Genomic DNA, 22,304 nt, shown 5'->3' with positions numbered 1-22,304 from the left:
GAAAGGACAAATAAAAAAAACAAAAAACAACTTGAGACTTCACGCAGGCCGGATTTTGGACGCTGGCGGGCCGTATTCGGCCTTCGGGCCATAGTTTAGGGACCACTGATCTAAACTTTACCACTTATTTTATTGTCATATTTTCAGAATGTGTTTGTTCTGTTTTTGGCCAAAGTAAGACAAAGAAAACAATCAGAAGTTGTCTTTATTTGTTTGTTTTAATGCCATGATTTTATGTGCACAGATTTATCCCTCCATGCGGCCCCTGAGCTAAAATGAGTTGGACACCCCTGATGTACAGTATTACAGTATATGTAACGGCTGCAGCAAAAAAAAAAAAAAAAGGGCAGGATAAAATAGAGAGTAGATCCAGCAGAAAATAAACATTATAAACAAAGAGAGGTAGCTAACATAGAAGCGGTCGGACAAATAAAAAAAATAAAAAACTTGAGACTTCCCGCGGGCCGTATTCAGCCCGCAGGCCGTAGTTTGGGGACCCCTGAACTATCTCGTCAAAACTTACTTCATGTTGAATTTTTGTTAAATATCAATGCATTTGATTGCTGAAAACTGTGAATTTTTTTGTTCTCAAAGTTGTTATCAATCGGGCCTACATACTGTTTAATGGCTTCCATATTGACTTGTTTGGGTCTTCATCCTGTCACTACCCGGTCACCTGCTCATTTACGCATGCATGACGATAAGACGACTTGGACAAACTGTCCGACATGCATTGACTGGTGATTAACAAAAAACAGTGCAAAGGCTTGTATTCACATTTCCCTTGTCATTACACAATGTGTGTTAGTGTTTTTGATTCGGGTCATGCCCATGTTTGTTTACAACTCTGTGTGTAAGCCACTGATATTCAAGTCTTGGGGGGCAGCAAGTGAAAGGCTGTATGAATGTGTCTGCTAAAGCCGGTCACGGTCTGGTCACCCTAACCCCTAAGGTCGCTGTGGTAAAAAAAAACAAAAGTACATTCTCTGTTTTTCCAAGCACAAACAAAAAGCTTCCTGTGCACTCCAGAATCATAATTTTAAGAAACGATCAATATTAGGCATTGGGATAATTCTGTCAAATTTTTAAGAGGGTTTTCATATTCAAAAAGTTAAACTTGTGCATGTCTGAATGATTTGTTTCTTTACTTAAATCTGGACACCTAATTAACCTAATTTACCGTAATTTCCGGACTATAGAGTGCACCGGTATATAAGCCGCACCCACTAAATTTTCGAAGGAAAAAAAAAAACATTCCATATATTAACCGCACCGGACTATAAGCCGCATATATATACATTGTGAAATGAGTAATTTACACAGTAAGATTCAAACAAAACAGAAGTCATTGTCATGCACCCACTAGCTGCGGAATCTAGCTCTCTAATCAGCTAAACAGACTCAACAACTTCACGATGACGTTTTGGTGAGTTTACAAAACTGAAACAATACAAAAAAAATGTCATTGTAAATGAATAATAGTAACACAGACACTTGTCAACGTGTTAGCAGATTAGCTAATGCTAACGACACTAGCTTCGTTACATTACAATAGCAACTATAAATAGGGATGAAAACACTCATAGACATCACACATTGTACGGCTTAGTAAATATAAACAGTTTTAGGTATATTGTAAAACTTACAAACGTTGCTTTGACTTATGAATGAAAAATCCATACGAGTAGAAACGCTACGGACAGCTAGAAGTGTTGAACGGCACTCTAGTTCCGGTCGAAAGCACCTGCAGTGAGCAAAGCCATCCAAAAGATGGCGCTATAGCACAAACAATAAAACAGCACAGTGTATTATGGCCATCAGGGATGAAAAATCCATGAAGTAGCCGCACCGTTTTATAAGAAGCAGGGTTCAAAGTGTAAGAAAAAAAAGTATCGGCCTGTAGTCCGGAATTTAAGGTGTGTCACCCTAACCCCTAAGGTCACTGTGGTAAAAAAAAAAAAAAAAAAACATTCTCTCTGTTTTTCCAAGCACAAACTCAAACAAAAAGCTTCCAATGCACTCCAGAATCATCATTTTAAGAAACTATTACTATTAGGCATTGTAATAATTCTGTCAAATTTTTAAGATGGTTTTTATATTCAAAAGTTAAACTTGTGCATGCCTTAATGATTTGTTTCTTTACTTAAATCTGGACACAGCTTAATTTACATATTAAAATGCACCGGACTATAAGCCACAATTATATACGTTGTGAAATTAGTAATTTACACAGTAATATTTTTGTAAATGTTTATCTACATACCTTAATTGTTTCCAAACGGTGCTTGTCATATGGCAGTAAAAGGCTCATCAAACAAAACAGAAGTCATTGTTATGCACCCACTAGCTGGGAAATCTAGCTCTCCAATCAGCTAAACAGACTCAACAACTCTACGATGACGTTTTGGTGAGTTTACAAAACTGAAACAATACAAAAAAATGCCATTGTAAATGAATAATAGTAACATAGACTCTTGTAAAAGGATTAGCAGATTAGCTAATGCAATAGCACCTATAAATAGGGATGAAAACACCCCTACAGACATCACACATGGTATGGTTTAGTAAATATAAACAGTTTTAGGTATATTGTAAAACTTACAAACGTTGCTTTGACTTATGAATGAAAAATCCATACGAGTAGAAACGCTATGGACAGCTAGAAGACTTGAACAGCACTCTGCTTCCGGTGGAAAGCACCTGCAGTGAGTAAACCTGCTATAGCACAAACAATAAAACACCATAGTGTATTATGGTCATCAGGGATGAAAAATCCATGAAGTTGCTGCACCATTTTATAAGAAGCAGGGTTCAAAGTGTATGAAAAAAGTAGCGGCCTATAGTCCAGAATTTACGGTGTGTCATTTTAGTAAATACAAATATTTATTACAATAATATTTCTTGTGGGCTGGATATTAAACATTTTAACAAACAGAACGCTAAGAGTCAGAGTGAATGGGGTTTTTATCAAACACAGTGTGTTCCCCACAAGGATGTGTGCTCTCGCCAATGCTTTTTATTCTCCACACAAATATGTGTCAAAGCACTTTAAAAAATCAGACTGCTTTAAAGTATGCAGATGAGATAGCACAGTAATTGTCAGTCTCCTTCAGGGCAAAGAGAACAAGCCTGGGCCTATTATTGATGATTATGTCAAGTAATGTGATGCATCATATCTACAAGTGCAAAATCTTAAAACAAAAGATATGATTATTGATTTTAGAAGGCAGGCAGGCAGGCACCATAATTGAGAACAAACTGTCAAAGTTGTGCAATCCAATAAATATCTTGGGAACATTGTTGACGATACTTTGAATTTTAAGGATAACGGGGATGCTGTATGCAAAAGGGCTCATGTTGACAAATCGATGATGGCTTTGTTTTAGCGGGCTTTTATTGACTCGGGTTTATCTTTTTGTCTGGTGTCATGGTTTGGAGGGCTGTGTCTGAAGGACAGATTAAAGCAGATAATTAAGTGGACGTATTGGTGAGCCCCTGTTGAGTTTGAGTCCCTGGACACCAGGCAGGTACAGTGGATTGCCAACTCAATTAGAGCCGAAATCTCGCACTCCCTTTAAGATGAGTTCCAACTCCTCCCGTCTGGTCGGAGGCTTTGGGTCCTAAGATGCAGAACAGCTCGGTATGGAAACAGAATTGATACAGCCACAGCTGTTCTTTTAAACAAATTATAGCTCTATTGCACATATTCATTTATTTATTTCATGGTAGATTTTAGCTTACTGTTTTTTATTAACTTTTACTCTGCCTCTTTGTTTTGTTCATGTGACTTTTTCTTTCTTCTTTTCCTGGTCCTGGTTCCAGGCACTCTGTTGGGTACTTTGTCATGTTTGTCATCTTGTGATATGTTTTGTGTTAATACCTTTTGTCTACTTTTAATATATATGCATATGCCATTCTCCTGTATTTTCCACTGCAAAACAAATCTACCTCAGGGTACAAAAAAGTCACCTGGACCACCTGGATCTTCTGTTGCGCGTAGTGGATGGATCTGTTGCTAAAACGGAATTACTCAAGCCGAGTTGAAGTTTATTCTTTGCAAAATTGCCATCCCCTGAGTCCTAGTTCAAAAATAAATGGTAAATGGGTTACTTGTGTAGCACTTTTCTACCTTCAAGGTACTCAAAGCGCTTTGACACTATTTCCCCATTCACACACGCTATCACACACTGATGGCGGCAGCTGCCATGCAAGGCCCTAACCACGACCCATCAGGAGCAAGGGTGAAGTGTCTTGCTCAAGGACACAACGGACGTGACGAGGTTGATAGAAGGTGGGGATTGAACCAGGAACCCTCAGGTTGCTGGCACGGCCACTCATGGAATCTACTTTTATACCCAATCATGGCACCCACTTGTTCCCAATTTGCCTGTTCACCTGTGGGATGTTCCAAATAAGTGTTTGATGAGCATTCCTCAACTTTATCAGTATTTATTGCCACCTTTCCCAACTTCTTTGGCACGTGTTGCTGGCATCAGATTCTAAAGTTAATGATTATTTGCAAAAAAAAAAAAAGTTTATCAGTTTGAACATCAAATATGTTGTCTTTGTAGCATATTCATCTGAATATGGGTTGAAAATGATTTGCAAATCATTGTATTCCATTTATATTTACATCTAACATAATGTCCCAACTCATATGGAAACAGGGTTTGTAAATTGAGTATTCAAACAAGTGTCAACATCTTTCGTATTGATTTTGATATGCCAGAATGTTTCAATTTAAATAGATTGCAAACCAAATATTACATAATTATTACATGAAACTCTAATCTGGCTGTGAGCAGGCTACGATATTAACACATTTCAGTGTTTCCCATAAACTGCCAAGATACCTGTGGCGGTGGGGCCGTGGCTATGGGCGTGGTCACCATGACATCAGAGTAATTTGCATAATTTACTACAATGATATGATTTTCTCTAAAAAGGCTCAAAAAATGTATACTTACTAATTAATAATAACAGTTTTGTTTTAAACGGACATCCATCCATCCATCCATTTTACAATATAATTACAACACTTTATGTACATATTTATATACAGATTTGAACAATAAGGTATTCACTGAAATATATTTATTAATTGTGGTTCTTACAAAAAATATATCTTATAAAATATAAAAGCTAAAATGTCTCTTAAAGCTCTGCCCCTTTAATTAGTGCATACTAAATAATTTAACTTTAGCCTACTACTACAACCATATTATTTACCAGCAAGATAAAGTGAAACAGGGGCAGAGGTGTCTTGCCACAACAAACCACCAGTATCTACCACCAGTAGTGGTGGTAGATAGACACAGAGCTGATCCACTGAACAAAGAGCTCCAAAAATCTTGAACTTTAGACTGCCATCAGTTTTACTCCCTACACTTAACCATGTGTTTCCTACTGCCTGCAGACTTTGCACCCTTTGTTATATACACTTGTTGTGTTTCTAATATAAATGCATTTAATAAAGTCAAATGATTTGCCTGAGAAGCTGGAGAGGACAAAAAAAAAAAAAAAAAAGGTATTTCTTATTTTTAATTTTTAATTTTTTTTTTTTTTATATTTTATTTGTGGCGGATGTAATTCTTTCGTGGCGGGCCGCCACAAATAAATGAATGTGTGGGAAACACTGCATTTTCTTGTAAATTACACAACTTATTTTTATATAGTGTGTAATCAGAGGGACCCACTCTTCTAGAGTTTTATGTAACCTTGCAGCGACAGGTTGCAGCACTAATTTATCTCCGGTCCCCTCCTCTGTTTTGGCCTTGCACATCCATCTTCTTACCCTGAGATCGGTAGGTCTCGAGTTCAAACCCCGGCCGAGTCATACCAAATACTATAACAATGGGACCCATTACCTCCCTGCTTGGCACTCAGCATCAAGGGTTGGAATTGGGGGTTAAATCACCAAAATGATTCCCGAGCGCGGCCACCGCTGCTGCTCACTTCTCCCCTCCCCTCCCAGGGGGTGGAACAAGGGGATGGGTCAAATGCAGAGGGTAATGTCACCACACCTAATGTGTGTGTGACTATCAGTGGTACTGAAACTTTTACTTTAACTGATGCCCGACCATTTCTTTTTTATTTCAGTTTGTGTGCAGTTTTCTGAGTTCACAGCAGTCTCACGATCTCAACCCTCCTGTGATCGCTCCAAACACCGGAAAGAAGCACCTTCTACCGAATTGTGATCGGGCAGATTTCAGGCACGTGGCTAATTTCTATATGATTTGCGTATGTGGAGGGGGGCGCGGTCTGCGGGCCTGCCACGGAGCGGGGTGTGTAAGGACCGCCTTGAAGCCAGCGGCAGGTGAGTAGATTGCCCAGCTGGGGCTGGTTATCTAGTCGCCTGTTGCCTTTATTAGCAGCAGCTGGGCCGAGACACGTTGTTGGAGTTAAAGTTGCTGGTGAACAGACGCACAGACATGCACAAGACCACGGCGAGCGGAAGAGTGAACCAGAGAAGACTGAAAAGTTGCGGAGCAAAGACTGTCATGAGGTGATTCCAAACCAAGAGACTGAAAAGTGTAGAGTGAAGTATGGTCCTGGCTTGTGTGTGCGCGCACAATAATAACATTGATAACACCAGACTCCCGGGCTACTGTGAGGATCTGTCGGCATCAGGGGGACCCACGGGAGAAAGACGTTCACAGCGTATTTATGAGGGGGCGATCAATTCTGAATGTAACAAAGAAATTTTCTTGAATTATTGTGCGCGCACACTTTAAAACATCAGATTTTTCTTGCGCACGCTGTTTTCTGGATTTTAACATTTGCCAACTTTTAGTAGTAAATCCATGCATCTCTTAATACATGAAGCCCCAGGTCCTGATGTCAGCCTCATGCGTTTACTAAAACCCGTGCAGACTTGATAGCGCACGCAAATCTGATCTACTAAGCTCGTGCACAGAAGATTGCGTCTCTTAAATGAGCAAAATAACAAGTGCAATCCGGGGCGGCGTGGCTCCGATGGTAGAGCAGCCGTGCCAGCAACTTCAGGGTTCCAGGTTTGTTTCCAGCTTTGGCATTCTCGTCACGACCGTTGTGTCCTTGCCAAGACACTTTATCCTTGCTGCCAGTGCCGCTCACACTGGTGTATGAATGTTTGCTGGTGGTCAGAGGGGCTGTAGGCGCAAATTGGCAGCCACGCTTCCGTCAGTCTACCCCAGGGCAGTTTTGGCCACACATATGGCTTACCCCCATCAATGTGGAGTCAATGAATGATGGGTTCTCAGTTCTCTGTGAAGCGCGCTGTGTCTCGAAAAGCACTATATAAATCTAATCTATTTTTAATATTATTATTATTTAGCGTGTCTGTTTTCATGTAAATGCAGTATATATGCTGATTATTATAACATCCACAATAGTGGGAAATATAATATAATCAAACATAATCATATAGCACTCACAATGTGATTTATCAAGCCTGAAACTGAAACGGCCACTGTCTATACCAGACCTGGGCAAATTAAGGCCCGGAGGCCACATGCGGCCCGTTAAGTATTTCAATCTGGCCCGCCGGATATTCACAAATATTTTTTTAAGATCTTTAAGATGTAAAGTGTAGCTGCCATTATGATGTGCAGTGATGTTTTCAACTGACCGTAAGTCTTGAACTATACAAAGTATTTCAATGGTTGGAATCTGCGCTTTTGCATGATATACTAGTTACTATGGTAATTAATTAGTTACTATGGTAACCTAAGTCACAGCAGCTTTGATTGATTGATTGAGACTTTTATTAGTACATATTCCGTACAATTGACCACTAAATGGTAACACCCGAATAAGTTTTTCAACTTGTTTAAGTCGGGGTCCACTTAAATTGATTCAGATACAGATATATACCATCATCATAATACAGTCATCACACAAGATAATCACATTGAATTATTTACATTACAATCAGGGGTGTGGAGAGGGGGGGGTAGGATATGGACAGCAAGTAGTGGACATAGAGAGAGAGAGAGAGAGAGAGAGAGAGAGAGAGAGAGAGAGAGAGAGAGAGAGAGAGAGAGAGAGATCAGAAGGCATAAGAAATAGTATCTGCATTTGATTGTTTACATTTGATTATTAGCAATCCGGGAAGGGTGTTAGTTTAGGGTTGTAGCTGCCTGGAGGTGAACTTTTATTGCGGTTTTGAAGGAAACGAGGCACCAAACAGTGGGGGTGGGCAGCGTTTCCACAGTGTCAGCCTGAAATGTGGTGTTTCAGGGACAGACGTGGAAGGAGATTTTCACAACAACGTTCTAAAGCTTAGTTATATATCAGATTGTATATTGTATTTTTCCCTTTTGCGTTCATATTTCCCTGTTTGTCGCGTTTTGCTTGATTGTAAAACATGTCGTTCGAGAGGGGGTTCATATGTTGTCAATATTCAGTGTTTTATCGTTCATAGAAATGTTTTGAATTCCATTCCGTTTTTTAAGGCGGTCTGTCAAAATGTTTTTAGCATTCAATCAGACATTATTGTGAGGTTTTCTATTAGTGTTCCTAACAATAGATATACCGGCCCTCAGACACATTTCTTTCTCTAAATATGGCCCCCAGTCAAAATAATTGCCCAGGCCTGGTCTATACTTAGCATGTTTGGAATGTGCATGCAAACTGGGGACGTTACGCACAAACGGTCAGATGGCGGCAATCGCTGATACGACAAAAAAAAAAAAGGACAGAGAATCTTCCTTGCTCATGTCGACACCCAAAATATTTCTCACAGAAATATATCAGACGTATCATCTGCCCAGCAATTCCATCTCGATATTGACTTAAGGGCTGACCTGAAGACCCAAACAATGGTGCTTGTGGCGTCATATAGGAAATACATTAACATTAAAGTTAAAGTACCAATGATTGTCACACACACACACTAGGTGTGGTGAAATTTGTCCTCTGCATTTGACCCATCCCCTTGTTCCACCCCCTGGGAGGTGAGGGCAGCAGTGAGCAGCAGCGGTGGCCACGCCCGGCAATCATTTTTGGTGATTTAACCCCCAAATCCAACCCTTGCTGCTGAGTGCCAAGCAGGGAGGTAACGGGTCCCATTTTTATAATCTTTGGTATGACTCGGCCGGGGTTTGAAATCACAACCTACCGACCTCAGGGTGGACACTCTAACCACAGATATATAAACATAACTCTTATGATTTTTTCTTTTTTGCAACATGCATTTTCTTGCAGCTGGATCATTCTAAAGCACCATCGATTGCAGTTATTGCCAATGTTTAGCCCAGTTTCCCACAGCGGACCTTTGGCATGTTAAAAATAGGTTCTATGTTAGAACTTGTAGGTCAGGCCATTCTTTGATTAGATTTTGAGTGTTTTTCCTATGTTTTTGGTTCCACTTACTGTTTTGTTTGTATTCTGTGACAGTAGCTTTACTCTGCTTCTGAGCGGTTCCCTCCTCACCTTCGGGTTGTTTGTATTGATTATCTCACCTGGTGTAAATGAGCACTAGAGGGCTACTTAAACCAGTCTCCCTTAATTATTGGTTGTAGGATCATTGTCTATGCAAGTCGGAGGTACAAACACGGTTAGTAATACTTGGGAGGGTCTTGTTTTTGTATTCTTGTAAACTATTTTGTTTGAAGCTTTCCCTAAAGCTTACATTTTCAAGGACAGTTTTTCCCTGTGCTTTTTCTATGCTATCTCTTTTGCACTCTTTGTTCTTTTAGACTTATGAGAATTAAATACTCTTTTGCCTGCACGCTACAAGGAGCTAGCCGGATAGTCTATTGTCCAGATTTCACTTCTATGTTGCAGAATAGATGACACAGATTATAGATAGATAAATGAGTGTGCAGAAAATGACTGTCTCCATGGTGACAGCTGGAAGTACACAAAAAAACCTTATTAGAACAGGGCGGTCTGCACTACTTTCGCACTTATCAATTGTACACACAGTCTTAGTAGATCACATGCAACACGCCAACTAATAGTACACTCATTGTTATAGTTTGCACGTGCTATATAGCACTTAGTAGATTAGGCCCAAAGTGGACAAGTTGAGCATAAACGGACACAACTTGCCTCTTAAAGGGGAGCTGCACTTTTTTTTTTAGAATTTTGCCTATTGTTCATAACCATTATGAAAGATGACGACGAATGAATTTTTTTTTAATGCTTTCTAAATAATAATCAAACGTAAATAAAAGTCTGCTTACGGCTGAGCCAATGCAAAGTTCTCTATTCCACCCATAAAATCCAATCAACAACCTTTCAAAAACCACCAACAATACTCTATTTACATTTTGTGACAAGTATTTGATATTGTTATTATAAGTGCTAACGCAGATGAACTATTTATAGCTGCGACGTGATCACTACCGTGTGTCCCTATTATTACATCATCGAGTGGTCTGCTGCTTCCTCGCTTCCCTGCTCCTTGGAAGTTTATTGTAGATCATAAATCATGCCTTTCACCTGGACAGAAGAAGTCTGAGGATGTAATCCGACAAGTTGGGACGACTTTGACAGCCATTTGGGACCCGGAACTGGCGAGAATGACACAAAAAGACAATTGGTCCCCCCCCATCCTCCCACCCCGTTTCTTCGTGAGGATTGTGAGACATTCGTCACCTAAATGGGAATATATGAACATCCTAGCAGTTGGCATTCTAATGACAGCAGACCTTGTACAGTAAGTGATATATTATTAATTTTTGTTGCCTCTCTTAAAGTCTGCAGTGAGTAATAATCAGTGATGAAGAAAAAAAAAGCAAACATGATGAGTTTTTTAAATGAATGCAAGATGCTTAAAATGATCAAAATACGTAAATATTAAATGTTATTATAAATATGCCTGTTAGTACATAACCTATATTTTTACAGCATATATATATAAAATCTTAATTGAGGTGTTTGGATGTTTACTTTATAGGCAGAATAGAGCGGCTCCTATAGGCTCCATTGTAAGCAGACTTTTTAATCGCATTTATTTATTATTTAGAATACATTAAAAAAATAACATCCCTTGTCATGTCTCTCATAATAATTGTGAACGATAGGCAAAATTCTATACAAAATGCTGTTCCTCTTGAAAGGACACCTTTTATGCAAAACCAACGTTTCCTACCTTTTGGTACCTGTTTTTGTGTATTTGGGATCTGTATAAATCCCATAATTTTATATCAAACCGTGGAGACATTGCCGAGATATTTACAAACCAATCTTGCCATTTTTCATTGGGGCCTTTTGGAATTTTCTCCATTGGCAACATTTTTGCCATTGGTGACATCAGTGGATTATCTATACATGGTAGAGATTTATCCAAAGTACTTCACGCACATCCACCATTGTAGTCTGACGTGTGGTCAATACGCTCCTCTTTTGTTATCATCTTGTTGTGGGGCAGACTGGCTCGTACATGCACATGCTTCCTCGGTTGTTGCCATTTCTAATACAACATAGCATATAGTTCGAACTTAAATGGCCTATACAAGAAGCAGTCGAAGTGGAGCCACGTAAATAGGACCGCCCACAAACCGACGCATCTTGAAGAGACGGTCAGAAAGCAGCTTGAAGACTGTCTGTAAAACATAATTCTAAAACATTTTGAGCAAAGAACCACCATTACATGTTATGTAGACCAGTGGTCCCCAACCTTTTTTGCACCACGGACCGGTTTAATGTAGGCATTATTTTCAGGGACCGGCTTTCCACTTGTGCCAAAATTAAGTGCATGAAAAATACAACTCACTATAACGCTGAATTAGTGGGAGCCCTGGGTGTGTTTCTTTGCAATGAAATGCAGATGGAAATCAGCCTTTCGCTACAATCTGTCACTTTTATATTTTATATGTCCATTAATGTGCATTGTATCATGTCACAAAGTTATAACAAATGGCAACTTCCTATGAGGAGTTTTATTGTACATCTATAAATAAGATCATTGGTGTGTCTAGTGCACAGGTGTCAACTCAAGGCCCGCGGGCCAGATCTGGCCCTCCATGTCGTTTTATATGGCCCGCAAAAGCCTGAAAATAATGTGTCAATAAAATACCTTATATTTTCTTTCTTTAATTTCTTATTTTCTTACTAAAGGTATTGTGGGTTTTTTCTAGTTTGACAGGGGGAAAAAAAAGTGTCCAATATTGCAACAATATTATATTATTTAACTTTGTTGGTCAAAATCCAAAATCTGCTTAACTTATGATTTCAAAGCGAGTTATCCATCAAATTGTACACTATAAAAATGACCAATAGATTTTACTGTAAAATGTAGGGAGTTTTTTTTACAGCATATTACTGTAAGTATGCTTGTTTTTTTACAGTAAATTCCCATTGACTGAGCTGTCAGTTTTTGTTTTTTTTACTGTAAAATCCATGGTTGATGATTTTATGGTCCCACATTTTATTATAGTAAAAAACTGGCAGCTGTGTTGCCAAAATAAAATTAAACAGCGGTACTGTATTTCTATTTACAATAATATGTTGTAAAAATAATAATAATTAAAAAAAACACCATATATTCTACAGTAAACGTCTGGCAACTTTTTTTCTGTAAAAAACAGTGGTAAAATCCGCAAATCTTTTTTTTGGCTTTATGTCAGAATTTTTTAAATACATATTTAAATTCATAGGCAAATTCATTAATTATTTACTGTTACAAGCGGCCCTCTAATGGCAGCCATGACTGTGGGTGTGCCCTCATGGAAAACAAGTTTGACACCCCTGGTCTAGTGGGACAGGCCAAATTTAAGTTGGAGAAAATGCAGTTTTCTATAAATTATTTAATGTTTCTCTGCGGCCCGATAGCAAATGTGTCACGGACCAGTACCGGTCCCCGGACCGGTGATTGGGGACCACTGATGTAGACCACAAGGAAGTGCTTTAAATACAGATGTCCGATAATATTGGGTTGCTGATATTATCGGTCGATAAATGCTTTAAAATGTAATATCGGAAATTATCGATATCGGTTTCAAAAATTAAAATGTGTGACTTTTTAAAACGCCGCTGTACGGAGTGGTACACGGACGTAGGGAGAAGTACAGAGCGCCAATAAACCTTAAAGACACTGCTTTTGCATGCCGGCCCAATCACATAATACCTACGGCTTTTCACACACACAAGTGAATGCAAGGCATACTTGGTCAACAGCCATACAGGTCACACTGAGGGTGACCGTATAAACAACTTTAACACTGTTACAAATATGTGCCACACTGTGAATCCACACCAAACAAGAATGACAAACACATTTCGGGAGAACATCCGCACCGTAACACAACATAAACACAACAGAACAAATACCCAGAACCCCTTGCAGCACTAACTCTTCCGGGACGCTACAATATACACCCCCTGCAACCTCCTCTCCCCCACCCACCTCAAGAACGCCCCCCCCCCAAACCCCGCCCACCTCAACCTCCTCATGCTCTCTCAGGGAGAGCATGTCCCAAATTCCAAGATTCTGTTTTGAGGCATGTTAAAAAAAATAATGCACTTTGTGACTTCAATAATAAATATGGCAGTGCCATGTTGGCATTTTTTTCCATAACTTGAGTTGATTTATTTTGGAAAACCTTGTTACATTGTTTTATGCATCCAGCGGGGCATCACAACAAAATTAGGCATAGTAATGTGTTAATTCCACGACTGTATATACCGGTATTGGTTGATATCGGAATAGGATTAAGAGTTGGACAATATCGGAATATCGGATATCGGCAAAAAAGTCATTATCGGACATCTCTAGTTTTAAATGTAGAAACAAATCACATAAAGTAATGGTACCATGTTTTTTGGTCTTAAAGGAACTGTTTTGTTGTATTGTGGATGTCTTTTCTAGACAAGATCGACATTTGAGGGGCTAAAAACAGAATTGCAAGCGTGCCACACATGCAAGAATGGAAATGAGACTGGCTTTTTCAAAAAGGCTTTTTAATTTGCTGAATAAAAAGGACAAGGTTGTACGGGAAATGACTTGACTCTGGCGCCGGGTCGAAAAATGAAATGGAAAAAAATGTCACTTGACCTTTCAGGACGAGCGTTGTCGTGTAAGAGAGACATCTTGTGATGGCACTTGAAGTAGAAAATAACATTTGGTTCAGCACGGCTCCGGTCGGGCCGAACAAGGCCATGCTTGCTATTTGTGTGGTTGCTTCAGATCTCGACATGATGGAGGCAGCATTAAAGTGGCACCACCCACACTTCTTTCGGTAGAGCTTGGGGGCAAAAAAGCAGGGGGATGATCTATGTCTTTGCCGTCACTCTCCCCACTTGTATCCCACCTTTCTTTTTCCAGCCCGGGCCAGCTGTCAGTGGGAGTATCCTGAGTCAGCGCACTTTGTCACGCACGCTAACGAGAGCGCCGGGTTGCAGAGGCACTACTAGAGAGATGTGAATGCAATGACAAAGGAGTGATCAGGACATGTATCGACTACAGAAAAGGGCTGACAGGTTAGAGAGGGCCGCTGCAAAAAAGAGATATGGGAAGAAAGATGGAGCACACAGAAATGGGGTCTGGAAAAGAATGACCTCTCAGTTGAGGGAGCAATAAGGGGAAGTGTTCGGTCTGCAGATGGAAGGCAAGGGTTGGCAGCCATCTGCTGTTGAAGGATGTCAGGATGAGGGCTGGGGAGTTCTAAAATGAGAAAAAAAATACAGTAGTACCTTAAATTACGAGCCCAATTGGTTCCACGGCCAAGCTCATAACTCAATGTCATAACAGTGCATTTTGTAATAATAAAGCATTATGTGGTAATGCAATACATTTTCACCTGATTATATAACAACGGGCAGCACGGTGGGAGAGGGGTTAGTGCGTCTGCCTCACAATACGAAGGTCCTGAGTAGTCCTGAGTTCAATCCCGGGCTCGGGATCTTTCTGTGTGGAGTTTGCATGTCCTCCCCGTGACTGCGTGGGTTCCCTCCGGGTACTCCGGCTTCCTCCCACTTCCAAAGACATGCACCTGGGGATAGGTTGATTGGCAACACTAAATTGGCCCTAGTGTGTGAATGTGAGTGTGAATGTTGTCTATCTATCTGTGTTGGCCCTGCGATGAGGTGGCGACTTGTCCAGGGTGTACCCCGCCTTCCGCCCGATTGTAGCTGAGATAGGCTCCAGCGCCCCCCGCGACCTGAAAGGAATAAGCGGTAGAAAATGGATGGATGGATATATAACAACGCTGCACTTTGTAATAAGCTGCCACATTTTATAATAACATTATCAGATGCTTTTTTTTAATAAATCTTGGAATTTGTTACATATTGCAAAAGTTGTTAAAACATGTTGGTACTGGTAGTACATTACAAACCTCTACTTTTTTCCTGCGCCTTGCACTCTGCGGCTTATAAAACGGTGCGGCTAATTTATGGATTTTTCTTCGCTATTGTCCCTAATGCAAGTACCGTATTTCCTTGAATTGCCGCCGGGTATATAGTATGCGCATGCCTCGATTTACCGCAGGGTCAAACTCGTTTCGCAAAATAATTAGCGCATGCCTAGAATTACCGCCGGGTAAGTCACGTACCTACTACGTTTTTAGCGTTACCTGGAAGTTTGCGGTATTGCAAATGTTCGTTCAGCGTATTTTTTGCACTGGTATACAGTACAAAACGAGTGACACGTCACCTTTCAAGGCATCATTTTCAAAATGGAGGAGGCTAATTTCAATAATTTAAAATCGCATAAAGGGAAGAAGATAAAGAGCTATTCAGTAGGATTTAAGGTCCAAGCTATTGAATATGCTAAAAAGAACACTAAGGAGGGAACTGCTCGAAAGTTTATAGTAGATGCTCGCAGAATAAGAGATTGGTGTAGTATGGAAGGGAAGCTGATGGCGGAATACGAATTGGGAAGTGTAGGAAGTGAGAGGAAAAGGTTGAAAGGCGCAGGCCGACAAGGGGTAAGCGAGACAATGGAGCATATTCAGCTAGAATGGATTGTGAAGCAGCACCGTGAGAGACTAAGAGTAACAAGGAAAATGGTTCAAGTGAAAGCAATGGATTTATGGAGAAATTACACCAGTATCCGTGAGTAATTGTTGAATGACCCCTTGTAAAAATAAAGAGTGTCACGTTATAATTGCCTTTTCAGACCCAAACAAAAAGAACTCCCGGGATGATTCATTGTGCTTTAAATTTTATTGCGGCATTAAGCGATGTCATGATTATCCTTACATCACACTCAAATTTATAAGCGTGTGCCTAAATTTACTGCATGCCTTTGGTAAGCGCCAGAGTGAGAAGAGGTTTTAAATTAATTACCGCCGGTGCGCTAATTCAAGGAAATACGGTAGTTGTCATAAAACAGACAGACTGAAAATGTGTGTTATTGTTTGTGCTATGGCGCCATCATTTGGACAAGTTTGCTCACTGCAGCTGCTGCATGTTGAGCGTCTGTAGTATTTATTTTGGTTTAATGCCCTGAACCGGAAGTAAAAGGGCTGTTCCGTCTTCTAGTCATCCATAGCGTTTCTACTCTTATGGATTCTTCATTAATCACTCCAAACAACGTTTTTTAAGTTTTACACCACATATTTTCCCCGTTGTGAGATAGATAAAGCCTAGTCTTTCCCAATAATGAATCACTAAAACACTCCTATAACTTTGGTAAGGCTAAAGTATTGTGGAAACTGCTGATTAAAATACAAGCTAAGTAAACTCATGTGATTAATCTAAAAAAAAATTGCATAATAACATATAAAGGTAGATTAATAACGCAATTTATTTTGGCGCCACATGCTCCTTTACCTTAACTGTCGATTATTACAGTTTTTGTACGCTATTTTTGTATTATAAAATTGCATTATTGATCATGTTGTACTGCATTGTCAGTTTTGTTTTGTGATTGTGTGATGTTTTTTGCCTGGACCCCAGGAAGAATAGTCTCCACTGTGGTGTAGACTAATGGGGATCCTAAATAAGCTAAACTAAACTAAACTAAAACCTGAATGGTGGTGCGGTTTGTTCTATTGTCAGAGATCAGGTCAATGTATACGCCAGTGCAAAGACAAGTGAGGAGACTCCAACTTGTGTACTCGTTGGCCATTGTTACTTCAAAATACACCCCGACGGGACTCTTACCACGTTTTGAGCAAATAAATGATGTGCATTCAAGAAAAAAAAAACTTTTTGCACAATGGACACTAGTACCTCAACTTGATTGGTTCAGCGACGGAGCTTTTAACTCATAACACTCAAATCAATATCTCTATTGAAATGAATTTAAATCAATCAAAACAGCATATTTTTAATATATAACATGCTTTTTAAAAAGAAAAACAAACTTTTATATCAGAAATATTGTATAAAACAATACAATAGAATGTACCACTAACAACTAGAATAGTTTTATGAAGTAATGCAATAATAATGTACTGCATTCACCTTGGAGAGTGGACTTCTATTGTATGTCCTTCCAGCTGCTCTTCCGTCAAACACACCATCAGCAGCTTTCCCACATTTGTATGGATACATGTACGAATTGCTTAGCCAAGTTGGCGACATTTTTTTTTTTAATTCAATGATCATCCACTTCTTCTTCTCAACACTATTCTTTACATTTACTTTCTTCTTCGCCATTTTTGGAAAATCAAAGTAATGCCCATCTCGAGCTATAAAAGTTCACTGTCACATTTGATACGCCAACTAATGGCGGGGATGCTTGGAAGTCCAATTGTTGCTTGCAACTTGAAGGCGTCATAGTATGATTTTTTTCAACATTTAGAAAACTTCCTTGCAGTCTAAATAACATGTAAAAAACATTTTTTAAATGTTGTGTAGATTTGGTCTTACACACCATCTTCAAGCTGCTTTCTGAAGGTTTCTTCGCAATGGGCCATTTTATTAGCGGTCTTATTTACATGGCTCCACTTTGGCTGCGTCTTCTCCCCGTCAGCCATGTTGTAGTTTTTAGCACTTCCATAGCGAGTCTACTAATTCAAACTATACACTACTTTGGTGTTTTTCAACCTTTTTTGAGCCAAGGCACATTTTTTGCGGAGGCACATCACCAGCAGAAATCATTAAAAACGAAACTCAGTTGACTGTAAAAAGTCGTTGTCGCAATTGTTGGGTATGACTTCAAAGCATAACCAAGCATGCATCAATATAGCTCTTGTCTCAAAGTAGGTGTACTGTCACCACTTGTCACATCACCCCCTGACTTATTTTAAGTTTATTGCTGTTTTCTTGTGTGTAGTGTTTTAGTTCTTGTCTTGCGCTCCTATTTTGGTGGCTTTTTCTCTTTTTCTGGTATTTTCCTGGAGCAGTTTCATGTCTTCCTTTGAGTGATATTTCCCGCATCTACTTTGTTTTAGCAATCAAGAATATTTCAGTTGTTTTTAATCCTTCTTTTTGGGGACATTGTTGATTGTCACGTCATGTTCGGCTGTACATTGTGGACGCCGTCTTTGCTCCACAGTAAGTCTTTGCTGTCGTCCAGCATTCTGTTTTTGTTTACTTTGTAGCCAGTTCAGTTTTAGTTTTGTTCTGCATAGCCTTCTCTAAGCTTCAATGCCTTTTCTTAGGGGCACTCACCTTCTGTTTATTTTTGGTTAAAGCATTAGACACATTTTTACCTGCACCCTGCCTCCCGCTGTTTCTGACATCTACAAAGCAATTAGCTACCTGCTGCCACCTACTGATATGGAAGAGTATTACACGGTTACTCTGCCGAGCTCTAGACAGCACCGACACTCAACAACACATCATTTGCAGACTATAATTACTGGTTTGCAAAAAATATTTGTAACCCCTCCAAAGACATGCACCTGACCCCGAAGGGAATAAGCGGTAGAAAATGGATGGATGGAAGGTGAAATTAGGTAACCTCCCACGGCACACCAGACTGTATCTCACGGCACACTAGTGTGCGCCGCTGCACTACTTCATGTTAGAAAAAGGGAACAGCGCAGGATACATTTGCATGTATGAGCCAGTCTGCACCACAGCAAGAGGATAGCGAAAAATAAAAAACTTATGGACTACATTGTCGGACTACAATGGCGGACTTGCACAAAGCTGGAAAAATGGAAAAATGTCACAAGCAGAGCACATTCGAAACGGCTCGTTTGGAGGAAGTATGAAGGAAGGCAGGATTGTTTTATAAATATCTCCGCCATGCCTCCATGGGTTAAGTTCTAATTTTTGAGGCTATGCAGATCGCAAATACACAAAAGCAGTTAAAAAAAAAAAAAAAAGCAGGTACCAATAGGTAAGAAAAGTTGGTTTTGCCTAAAAGGTCCACTTTAAAGCATCACAATCACCTGAGAGACAACTCTTATCTTATCTTATATTATATTGAGTCATACCAAAGACTATAAAAATGGGACCCATTACCTCCCTGCTTGGCACTCAGCATCAAGGGTTAGAATTGGGGGTTAAATCATCAAAATGATTCTCGGGCGCGGCCACCACTGCTGCTCACTGCTCCCCTCAAATCCATAGGGTGATCAAGGGTGATGGGTCAAATGCAGAGGGTAATTTCATCACACCTAGTGTGTGTGTGACAATAATTGGTACTTTAATTTTATCTCAAAACTCAATAGTCGGGGCATTCTTAAGTTGAGGTACCAATGTTTAGTATGATATTCTGACAATAAAATGTCATTTGTGTCACATTTTTGTCTTTTTTTTTTAAAGTGAATTAAAATGTTGTGTTGATTTTATGTTAAAATAAAATATGCAAATAAGTAATTTACTATAATTGATTTCAATTTAAAAATATCCAAAACAGGATGAATTTTTTTTTTTTTTTTAAAGCCCCAATAGGAAGTTGATATAATTCATTTTATAATACATGCTCGGGGCACCTACTCTTCTGCCTCATATCTCATAGCACGATGGACCATTGGCTTTAAGAATTTGCTTTTACTACTTCATAAGATGCATGAGTGTGTTTTCTATTTGTTTCACTTGCTGTGCACAGTAGGGTCTGCACCCAGGCCTCGATTGCTCTAGAAAAATAAAACATTACTGCACAACAATGTGTGTACTCCAAGGTTGTGTATACAGCTAAAATAAATTGTGTAAAATAGACTTTTAATTTCTCACTCCACCTTCAAAAAATATGAAGGCAATCAGTATTTTTACATTTTAGTAACACCTTACAAGCTTGACCATTATGGATCAGTGCCCTTGAGCAAAACACTAAAGCCTGCTCAATTTAAAGATATTTTTCCTCAGCGGTCAGTAAAGTGTAATAAATACATAGATAGGGTTGTGTTTATTATAACTCATAAATCTCTGGGAAGCACTGACAATCTAGTAATTGCTGCTGCAATAGAACACCAGTCCACTTATGTTAAATATCGGCCAATGGCTCGTAAGAAACCATTGTGCTCTGCAGCAGTTTATTATACAATAAAAGGTGGAAGAAACCCATGTTTTCCTATCATGTCAACTACACGCAAATTATCTTTTTTTGATGTGCATCAATCATTTTTTACAAAGTATTTTGTGTGAGTACAAATGCAGAAATGAGTATAATAATCGCAGCCAGATAGATGGAGTCAATGGAGGAAATAACTATTTAATCCATACATTTTTAAGATATAGTAACATTTTATGATATCATATGGAAGGCTTGGGAGAATATGATGTCGGATGAAACCAAAATGTAACTTTGTGGCAAATATTCGGTTTTGGGGCTGTCGGACTGAAAACATAGGCCAAGCAACAAAAGAGTGGCTCAATGAGAGGCACATTGTGATCTTAGAGTGGCCCAGCCAGTCTTTGGACATTAAGACCTCAGAAAAATGTGTGGAGGGAGTTGGAAATTCAAGTTGCCAAGCGACAGTCTCAAAACCTTCAGGATTCAAGAAGTATTTGTAAAAAATACTGGTGGAGGAATTAAATTGAATTTGAGAGATCCAGCACGGACACACAGAGCAGGCAGGTCTTTGTTTTGACTGCTCGAAGAAAACATCTTAATCTATGATTTGACTCCCTCGAATGGCCTTGATGCTATCAGGAACAGGCTGTTCTGAAGAACTCCCCGAGGACTCCTCAACGATGGACGCTTTTGACCTTCCTTTTTTTCAATAACACCTGGTGTCGAACTTTGAGATTGGCCCCAGTCCACAAAAACATTTCAACATCTCACCCAAGTTAATTGGGCATACATGCACGCACCCGCCCCTCCCCCAATCAACGCCTTCACCACTGCTTAATTCCTCCGGGGTTGTGGATGGCTGAGTAGCGCTTTATATGGCCTCCAGGGCCCCAAATCCCCCCCCTCTGTTGCGAGTTGTTGTGATTACATGTATCATGTTTATGTGTGCCATGCTATGTGAGGTTTTTTCCTCGGACTCAGTCTGGACCCTACTCTGCCCCCTTTCCCAATGTCACCTTTTTCCCACCTTTTTTAAGGAGCGCCGTAAGTGGCTGATCCGTTGGCGGTCCCGTCTTGTCCCCTTGTAACGTATGTCTGCTCTTAGTGGGACTGTGCCGAAAATGAAATTTCAGTTCTTATGTGTCTTGTACATGTTAAAGAATGGACAACAATAAAGCATCTTGATCTTGAATCTTGACCAACTGCAAGAACCATTGTGCTTGCCTTCAAGGGTTTCTCCATCACCCCATCAAGTGATAAAATCCTGTCTTGCTTGAAGAACAAAAACCATATTTTCCGGACCATAGGGTGCACTAGATTATAAGGCGCACTGCAGATGAATGGTCTATGTTTGATATGTTTTCATATAAAAGGCGCACAGGATTATAGGGCGCATTAAAGGAGTCATATAATTTTATTTTTTTTCTAAATGGAAAACACTTCCTTGTGGTCTACATAACATGTAATGGTGGTTCTTTGGTCAAAATGTTGCATAGGTTATGTTTTACACATCATCTTTAAGCCGCTTTCTGATAGTCGCTTCCGGATGCGCCGTTTTGTGGGCGGTCTTATTTACATGGCTCACTTTCGGCAGCGTTTCTCCCCGTCATCTTTGTTGTAGCGGTGTAGCGTGCAAGTACGGGTGTGGAAAAAGTGTGAAAAAATGGAGCTAACTGTTTTAATGACATTCAGACTTTACTTAAATCAATAACGGAGCAGCATCTCCTCATCCGGAAACAACAACAAGGCCGGAAATGTGTCCCGTGAAAAACCGTCTGATCGGAACTCTAATAACTAAAGTTCCTTGGGTGAATAATGTAAACTCACTACACCGGTATGTTTTAGCGCTTTCATGGCGAGTTTACTGACAGATATAAGTAAGAACTTTACACTACCTTATATTAGAAATGGCACCAGCGGAGGATGAATGTCACATAATAAGAAGATAGGCTTCTTCTTTTTGTCTATCGACTATGTCGTCAGTACGTACTACAAAGGCGGACACGCGCAATATTTC

This window comes from Entelurus aequoreus, linkage group LG13 (assembly GCF_033978785.1).
Source record: "Entelurus aequoreus isolate RoL-2023_Sb linkage group LG13, RoL_Eaeq_v1.1, whole genome shotgun sequence".
Lineage (NCBI taxonomy): Eukaryota > Metazoa > Chordata > Actinopteri > Syngnathiformes > Syngnathidae > Entelurus > Entelurus aequoreus.
This window is presented reverse-complemented; position numbering follows the sequence as displayed.